Source organism: Rhagoletis pomonella, unplaced genomic scaffold (assembly GCF_013731165.1).
Source record: "Rhagoletis pomonella isolate Grant_MI unplaced genomic scaffold, Rhpom_1.0 Rhpom_scaffold_00003, whole genome shotgun sequence".
In the NCBI taxonomy this organism is placed as follows: domain Eukaryota; kingdom Metazoa; phylum Arthropoda; class Insecta; order Diptera; family Tephritidae; genus Rhagoletis; species Rhagoletis pomonella.
In genome coordinates, this window is record NW_023458557.1 from 75031175 (window position 1) to 75040588 (window position 9414).

The 9414-nt window shown below is 34.3% G+C and overlaps 1 protein-coding gene across 1 annotated transcript in view; it reads right to left on the reverse strand.

Moving 5' to 3' along the window:
- LOC118735527 overlaps positions 1–9414 on the reverse strand; it is a gene marked incomplete in the record, with an annotated part of 363818 nt that overhangs the window by 63676 nt on the left and 290728 nt on the right.

Below are 9414 nucleotides of genomic sequence, written 5' to 3' on the forward strand. Positions count from 1 at the left end.
TCACGAAAATTGCGGCGCAACGCTAAACACTTGAGTAGTCATGCAAAATTGAAGTACTTCTCGTCGGCGGACACATTTAACTACCCACAGACAAATAAACGCAGAGACGGCATCCCACTAAATACATACATACATTCCACATTCTACACTTGCATTTGAATTGCGAGCACTTAAAATATATGCGATCATTTCGTTGTGTATTTGCCTTGTAAGTGTATTTGAGAGTTTACTCCTACCGGTTTCAAACTTAAATTAAACTACATTAATTTCAATCTATGTACTCGTATTTACCAAGTACAGCGCAACATAAATTCTTAGGCCAACTTGCCACACAGCTAACTAGGCAAGTACGCGGAAAACACTGGTGCCCAAACTAAATACGACACGACGAGAAAAGCTCCACACGGAGCATAGTAAGCTGTAGCTAAGTACATTGAAAAAAAAATTTAAAAACAATTTTTAATTGCGAAAACTTTTGCAGTCTTCCCATGAACGGAGATTTTGAATGAAAACTGATTTTAAAGGTTGTGGACCTACATAGGTGAACACCTAAAGAAAGCTGTAGCATAAACCGCGTCAGAACTCAATTCTAATTAAAAGGTCATTTTTAAACTAATTTTTATAAACCAGGGAAAATGAATTTTTCAATTTCCTAGAACTAAACTGATACATGTTTAAACATTTCAGACTGCGATACCAAAATGGCAAATAAGATGTGTATGTATGTTTAAGTATCAAGTTTCTATCACAGACCTTTAATATTTTTCAGTGCATATTTTCGCGAAGTTAGCGCTTAGTCTCGACTTGGGCACGCTGCCAAGAAATGCTACTTAACACAAACACTTTTCCTACGCTACACCATCTCCTTCTGGTTTGCTAAAAAAACGCGTCTTCAATTTACCTCGCCACAAACGTCTTCTTGTGCAGGGTATTTGCCACGTAAACTATTTGCAAAATACTTTTAAATACCGTGCAGCATTTTGACTTGCATACCTACAGCCATACTTACATACAAATGTATGTAAATGTGTATATCTGGTTATTGTCGCGACTTTTCCAAGTTGATGGAGTTTTAATTCGCCTAGTAGGTTTTTTTTTTTCGTTTGAGGGAACATAAGCATACAGGGTATAAATGGAATCTGTGCCTAATTCTCAATGTGAAGTCAGGATACTTGCAGGGCAAAAAAACTGCGATTTAGAGTTTAAAGCGATGAATGGAAATTATAAAGTAGGCATTATTTGAAATTATTATCTGAATAATATATAAAGTTTAGTTTTCCTCCAGTTTAAAGAAGATACTAATAACTAGAGTTATAAAGGAAAATTTAGACTTTTATGTTTAATATTTTGTTCAGTTCCGGAAATTTGGTCAGAGCGTTGACTAGTTGGCTGTATTAAATACCACAAAGAGACACTATCTATTGCGATTGGTAACTAGAAATTGTTAAGCAAAAAATCCAACCGAATTCAATGCCCACATACAAATTTAGGAGTACCGTTAATTTCCTTATGCTCCAATGATCGGAACTAAACCAATGTATGTTAAGGTATCATCAGACCGACGAAAAAAATTATCGACAATGGTTCACGAGGTAAAAAGTTGTCCGGTAACATAAAAAAAAAATTGTAACATTCCTCCTTTTTTGATAATACGATAAAACGGTGATAAAAAGAATAAAGGGGAGTTGAATACCAAAAGTTAAAGGAATATAAAGAGTATCTATCTGTCTTCTCAAATAGTGGACCAATGCCCTTATCGGCAGTGTCGTCAACTCCAAAATAATCAGCTATTAGGGCCTATGTAATTTCCAGAGACTGTAAATAAATGGTATTTTAAAATTTTTTATGAAAAAATTATGCTATAGCTTTTTCAAAGGTACCATTAGACTCGTCTCTCATTGTAGATTCTGATTCCTCCATGACTTTTAAAAATATGACTTTTATCATTTTGAGCAAATAATACCGATTATTTCTGCTTTTTACTTTTTTAAGGCAAAAATAAAAGTTAAAATTTGCCTTTTATTTTTTTGAGCAATAAATAATCGGTAATTGTTGACTTTTATTTTTTCAGGCAAAAATAAAAGTCAAAGCTAAAAATCAAGTATTCCAGAGATGTGTATACTCGAATGTGATAGTTTTGAAGCTCCTTCATGGATTTTAATAACCCCTATACCCAAATACCAGGGTTAGTTCAAATCTATACACATATGTATACATACAACACATGTAGGGAGTTTCTGTTAACGGCATCAGATCTGCACCGATTGTTCGATTTTCAAAAAATGAGGTGCCAAATTAAAGGGCTTAGCCTCTAGATGTATGTATCACAAGCCATGACTTTTTTGAATAGGGTTGCCACATTTTTTTAAATTATAAAATCTGCACCGTTCGTTGTATTAAAGCAGAAGAGGCGCCAAATGAAAGGGCTAGGCCTGTAGATGTGCAAGAAGGTCTCAGTTTTTTGAATAGGGTTGCCACCTGCTTCTAAAATAGAAGACTTACACCGTTCGTTTTATTTAAACGGAATAGGTGACAAATAGAAGGGCTGGGCCTGTAGATGTGCAAGAAGCTTTGAGTTTTTTGAATAGGGTTGCCACCTACTTCTAAAATCATAAGACTTACACCGTTCGCGTAATTTAAAAAAAAAGTGCCATGTAAACGGGCTTTATCTAAAGATCTGCAAGAAAGAACGTTTTATTTTTTTGAAAAGTGTTGCCGCCTAAAAAATTTTAATTTTTGGGAAGAGCATCAGATTTACACCGTTCTGTCGCGTTTACAAATGAGATGTCAGATGAAAAATATTGACTTACAGACCTGTTTTAGTTTTTTAAAGGGTTGCCGCCTAATTAAAAATGCATTGTTTAAATATGATAGTCAGTAAAATGTCACAATATGGGCATCAAGCGAAAGGGGTTTGAGACTAAATTAATATGTTGGTGTTTTTAATAGAGTTACCACTTATTCAACAAATTTATAACTATGAATGGTAAGTAATGTATTAAGGACATTCGATATTTCTATCAAACGGAAGCTGGTTAAGAGGGCTTTTGTGTAATTGTATGCGAATTGTCGATGGTTGTCATAAAGTTTCTAATTTATTGATTGAAATATTCTAGTTAATTAAAATGTTACAAAGTGGGCTTCAAAATAGATAGAACATTTCAACACTCAGGTGAGCAGAGAAGTCGTCAAATTCTGCTTTCATTACAATAACCACGACCACGGTTAAGTTGAGGTTAAGTTCGGCTGGGTTGCGCGACTGTAGGACTCACTTAGACTCAGGGACCTTTGTGCTACGGTATGAAGATTACTGCTATTCCCTTTTAGTCATCAATATCACCGAACAAGTAATTGCTAAGAGCAGACAATCTGCGATAAGAACTCGAGTTACTATACGGACTAGTACGGACGGTAACAGGCAAGCTACGCCATTCATCCCTGATACATATAGAAACAAGGAGAACCGAAGCATTTCTATTACTTAGCAGGCACGAAAAAAGAATTGTTACAGACTTTTTTACTGGCCACTGCAGTATAATGAAACACTTGTCCAACATAGGAGATGTTAGCTCTGACTTACTAGTGTAGATTGTGTTACGTACAGGAAATAGCAGCGCACAGTATGAGCCTTTGTGAAGGCCTCACAACGACCAGATTTCGCTTCCTAGGATCACCATACCTCGAAGCACACGACCTAAATGTCATTCAGCCAAAAGACCTTGCGAAGTATATTAAGTAGTAACTAAAACGTGGATCAAAGAAAACCTATAGCCAAATAGAGGATTGTTAAAATAGATGGATCTCGGTAACTAGATGACCAGCTCGCCTCGCTAAATAATACTTAATTTAATATACTATGTGGATGTATTGCCTAATTAGGTTAAGTATAGACGTACTTCGTCGGGCATATATGGCTGGTCAGAAAATTCTGAAAAGTTGACAATTTCTATGAATTTTTCATTCAGTAGAGGTTTACATGTCTGTAGAGGAATACAAGTTCGATTGCCTTGCAATTTCCCATAATATCGCATTGACCAGGACTCAGACCATGTGTGTGCGGAACGCCACAGTCATCTCAACTACTTCTGAAGTCAGCGACATTTTTTCCAGGGGTATGGCTTTCAGTAAAAATCTAGTTTTCATGACTAAGAGTTGTATTACACTGTACCAGTTATGCAGCCTTTGAGATAGCCATCAGGTCACCGTAAAAAAAACACCGATACTAAATTGTTCCATGCTAACGTAGATTGAACTGCTTTTCCTGACGTTATTCACCTACATTCTTCCCTTGAGGGAAAACAACTCCATCGAATATCCAAAACCCCATTTGGGTATCTGCTGATTAGACTGTAAGGAAAATCTCAACGTTTGAAATGTCAAAAAAAAATTCCGAAACACGTGAACTTAAGATTGGGTCGTAGCTTATGGGCCTGTAAACCGTTTTTCAAGATTGGATCGCTTTCCAAAGATATTTTCATTTTTATTAAAAACAAATAATAGCAGTGCTGTCTTCGGATATGGCGAAGGCTTCATACCTTTCATGAGCATCAGAAAATTTTAAATTAGTTGTTTGGGAGCTGCACAAAATTTGTACATATTCACGGCACTTATTGATAGAGGAGCTACATATACATATGAAACAATCATATCTAAACAATCTATGGCATGGATGACATACCTTACAGAGTACCAATCTAAGTGATTTGTTACAGTTACGTTTGATCGGTATAAAAACGATGGTTTTAGCTGCCTAAATAATCGAGCTTTATCTCAAAAACTTGTATCTGAGCAATCAGCGGTATAGGAGATATAGTTTATACAGCACCGATCTTGACAATTTTCCCAGTAGACTTTGTATGATCATATAGAAAATAGCTCACGAAATTTCTCGAATTTAGCTATCCAAATGAAGGATTTTTAAAGTAAAACCCCATATCTGAAAAATCAGGTGTATGGAGGCAATAGGTTTTAGTAACCCGATCTAAGTAATTTTTACTGAAAATTTTCTGTTGAGAATGAGTGAAAATAGTGCGCAATTTCATGTTCCTAGCTGAACAAATGGAGGAGCTATAAAGAAAAATCTCATATCGGAACCATCAGTTATATGGGAGCTATATGTAATAGTTACCCGATTTTCCCGATTATTATAGCCCACTTACTTATCGAATTTCAGTCGGATATCTCGAAAACTGTGAGACTAGATTGCATACAAACAGGTGGACAGATAGATATGGCTAAATCGGCTCAGCTCGACGTTCTGATCATACAAGTATACATTTTCTTATATCTCTTTCGATCGCTTCTTATTCTTTTTATTATTTGTTTTAAAGTTTTTTTTTGTTATTTGTTTTAAAGGTTGTTCTTTTACCAAAAAATCAAGCTACTGAAAATCGATGGATAACTAAACAAGTTTTAAATTCGTTGTATGTATTTGGGCCAGAAAATAAGGTTACTCATACGCCACGTCGTACACATAGTTAATCTATAAGACTATTTCACTAAAATATTGATAGAATTTCGGCTTCATTCCGGGCCCAAAAGCCATGCGATAAAAAGTTCGATTAAAGTTTGATATCCTAAAGCTGCAACAGACGGCGTATTTAAATGAAAATGCTAAAGAGAAATACGCAGCGAACAATGTCACCCTGCAGCCGGTTGTGATGCCACGCACAACTGAGTGATACCGGAAGAAAAGTAGAAAGGAAAAAAATAAAGGCATATTTATATATACATATTTATTTAAAATTCTATCAGAAATTAAGTCAGCATGAACGAGAATGCAAATCTTGAAACAAAACGTTCAGTGAGAGCACTAAGAAAAGGCGAAGAAATCACTTCCAAACGATTTTGGATGCCAAATCTGCGGGCTCGTTTTACGAAGAAGCACCGAAACCAATGTATAGGAGCAATGCTCTCGTCCCTTCACTTCACCAAAAAGATGTAAAAACAGCAATAATAAGGATTAAGATAGCACGGGGGGATACCTTATCTAAATTTGCTATCCACGCCAAATTAAAGGGTATTTATGTAGAATATATTCCTTCTATTGGGAGACGATTTCGATTGACTGTATATTTTAAACTATTACTATTGGTGATACTTCTACTAATCTTCAATTTTCGCATGCACCCTGTATGTATACATGTATTTTTTGTATGCCTGTGTGTGCCTTCCAGGCACTTGCACATTCCTAGGTTTTCACTTACATACTACAAACGAGTATGCAAATATAGATGTTTAGCTATATATTTGATGCAATGTTAGTTTTCTTTTTTTTTTTTTAAGCAAAATGCGAAAGGCAAGCTTTTTACTAATTCTTCTTCCTATTCCATGCGCTCACGTAATGATGAAGTAACTCACACGAAAATGATAAAATAATATGAAGGAAGCAAAGTTTATGATGATAACGACCTTACTAAGTAAGGAGCGACGTTACTGAAAATGCTTCAGCTGCAAGAGAGAGTGCTGTGCTCTAAAGTTTCGAAAACGACGAAGAAATAACTAAACTAACCACAGTAGCAGACGTTCTTGCGATGCTGGAAGAGTAGCAGCTGCTGATTTCGCAATACTTTTAAACATAAATACATGCATATTTTAAATGCTTATACGCGTGTATGCGCCTAAGTGATTGCTAAAATAGAATGGCATGTGAATTAGCATGAATTTACTACTATCAAGTATATAATCATATGTATATGTATGCATATACATACTGGCATTTAAGCAATTATTTTGCATTCTGCACAGCTTCTAGCAAATTTTTTGGAATATTCAACAGCACATTGCCGAAAGTTTAAACGCTTAAAGGTATGCTATTTATGAAAGCTATGAGCTAGAATAACTTGAAGCTGTAAGCAAATAGATATGCGATTTGCGGCAGCTTTAGTACTCAAACAAATTTTTTGTTTACCTGCAACATTAACTGCTTCTATCTCAAATGCTTTGGCATAACTGGCTAGTAGATAGAAAAAATATGTATGAATGTGAACAGGTTGGAGATACACATCCACATCTAATTTATTTAACTTGAAAAAAAATTGCTTTTTCAAAATGTCCGCAGGTCAACAAAACTTTCCAATCTATTAATTTTTTCTATTTCTAATTTATTATCGCAAGCTTCCAACAATTAGTTTCCTTCCCACAAAGAAATTTAAAGAAATTAATTCGAAATTATTTCTCAATTCAATTTCATATTCTGAGCAACAAAAATAGCAAATTTAGTAAAAATGTTTGCTTAAATACTTAGCAATTACTTCAGCGGGGAGATATTTTCTTGGTATGCATAAATACTATACAGATTAAAATCAATTAACTTTCAGCTGAATGCAGTTAAATGCTTCAATGCTTTGCCTGTTATTGATGGACAGATGACTTAAGAATTTAGCAGGCAGGCTATGATAGAAAGACAGTGTGCTCCAGTACTGAAGTCCATAAGTATTAGTAGCTTGTGCCTATTTAAATATGTATGTATATATGTACATATGAACGTATACAAACTAAATATGTATATTCACTGAATCTGTAAGCGAACACTACCACACAGTTATTGCAATGAATAGACCGAAATTTTTACCTGTCGTTCATAATTTGGAGTCATGCGTTGCTTTAGGCTTATCTGGTAAATGTCTTAATAACTTTGAATGTGTTCCTTATTAAATATTTATGTGCTAGATAACATGAAAATATTTATATGAACTAAAGTACACATTTATTTAAATTAATTATTAAATTGTAAGACAGAATGTCTCCATTTTCATTTGATGGCAAGTTAAAGGCGAATATTTTATAAGTTTACGTATGGGAAAACACTGCAAAGTGGCAGCTGGGAAAAACTTATATTGTCATCAATTTCAGAAAGTCTACCTAAGCAGTTACATGCATAACTAATGTACGTGAGCAAATCCGAGGAATAGTGAACTAAAAACGACAAAAATTCATGTTTTTTTTCACCGGATGCCACTATCCAATACCTATCGAGTTAATTTTTTTCCATGGATAAGTTTTCGAGATATTTGCAATTTACTGTTATTTACCTTTTAAAAAAGTGGTCCACTCTTAATTACGTACATATATCTCAAGAACCAGTTGAAAATACTCAGATGTACATGGCGTATGCGTAACCTTCTTTCCTGCTCATTTTTCATACAAAACATCTTTGCGCATTTTCATTTGACCACTCATTCTTCTTTCTTCTTTCTTATTTATCCATTGATTTTGTTCATTCGTAGCTTCATTTTTTTTATAACAGAAAAGCCTTTAACCCTTTGAGTACAAAAAATTAACCGTTGAAGCTCTGAGAAAATCTGAATCTGAGTCAGAACACCTAAGCCTACTTAATCAATTCCTCTTTAAAGTATTATTGTAGAATGTTTTCTCCATACATGAAAATTTGCAGAAATCTTTTGACTTTGATGGTCATATCACAATCGTGTTATGTGAGTAACCACCGAACACAAATTACGACTGCTGTTACTTTGAATTCAAATTTCCACTATTTTGTTGTCTTAAGTACTGCTTTAAATCATACATTGTACCATGACAATTTTTTTCAATTATAGTTTTTTTTGGCGACGAAATTTGTGTATGAAAACCCCGATTGCCATTACTATCTAAAGGAAGAAATCAAAAGAGTGAAATATTTTGTTACTTTGATCCTTGTTAGCTGGAATTAGGTATGAGAAAAGTGTTTTGGGAGGTAAATTTTGCTCCAATATATTCGGACAACGAGTAATATTTAAAACGGTCTAAATAGGTCAACAAGATGGACATAATCCGGATGATTTTTTTGTCAGCTTTTGTAGTACCAACAAACAGTGTCTGATTTAACATTTTTAACATCAGAAGGTAATATAAGAAAGGTTTACGACTATAACGATTATATATATGTAGTATAATCACATAATGTGGTAGGCATTAAGCTCAATTAACCCATTTAAAGTTAAACACGTATGGACTAATTAATTTTTTAAATAACGAGAAACCGATAAATATATTGCAAACCATATTTCGATAAAAATACGTTTTATGTATCAGCATTTACATGGGTCGATTAATATATAAGCACACTGCGATGTACACAATATGTACATTTGTCGATTATTTTATCAAGAAATTTATCACTAAAGTTCCCGATATATCGAAAACTACCGAAGTAGTAGTTCATTTGGTTCCTGATATAGTTATTGGTATCGTTATCGATGAATTCATACGCATGTAGCATATCGATAACAAACAATAATGCAATGGCAAGCAAGCAATATAAGTGACTATCTTAAAAAAATAATGGCAAAGCACGAAATGCTCAAAGTCGTTTTTCTAGACAAGGTTTCTTTAATAAATATCTCTAGACAGAGTTTCTTTAATAACCTGTAGAGTAGTGGGCCTAAGCGGGTTAAAAAAGCATTGAAGTACTGT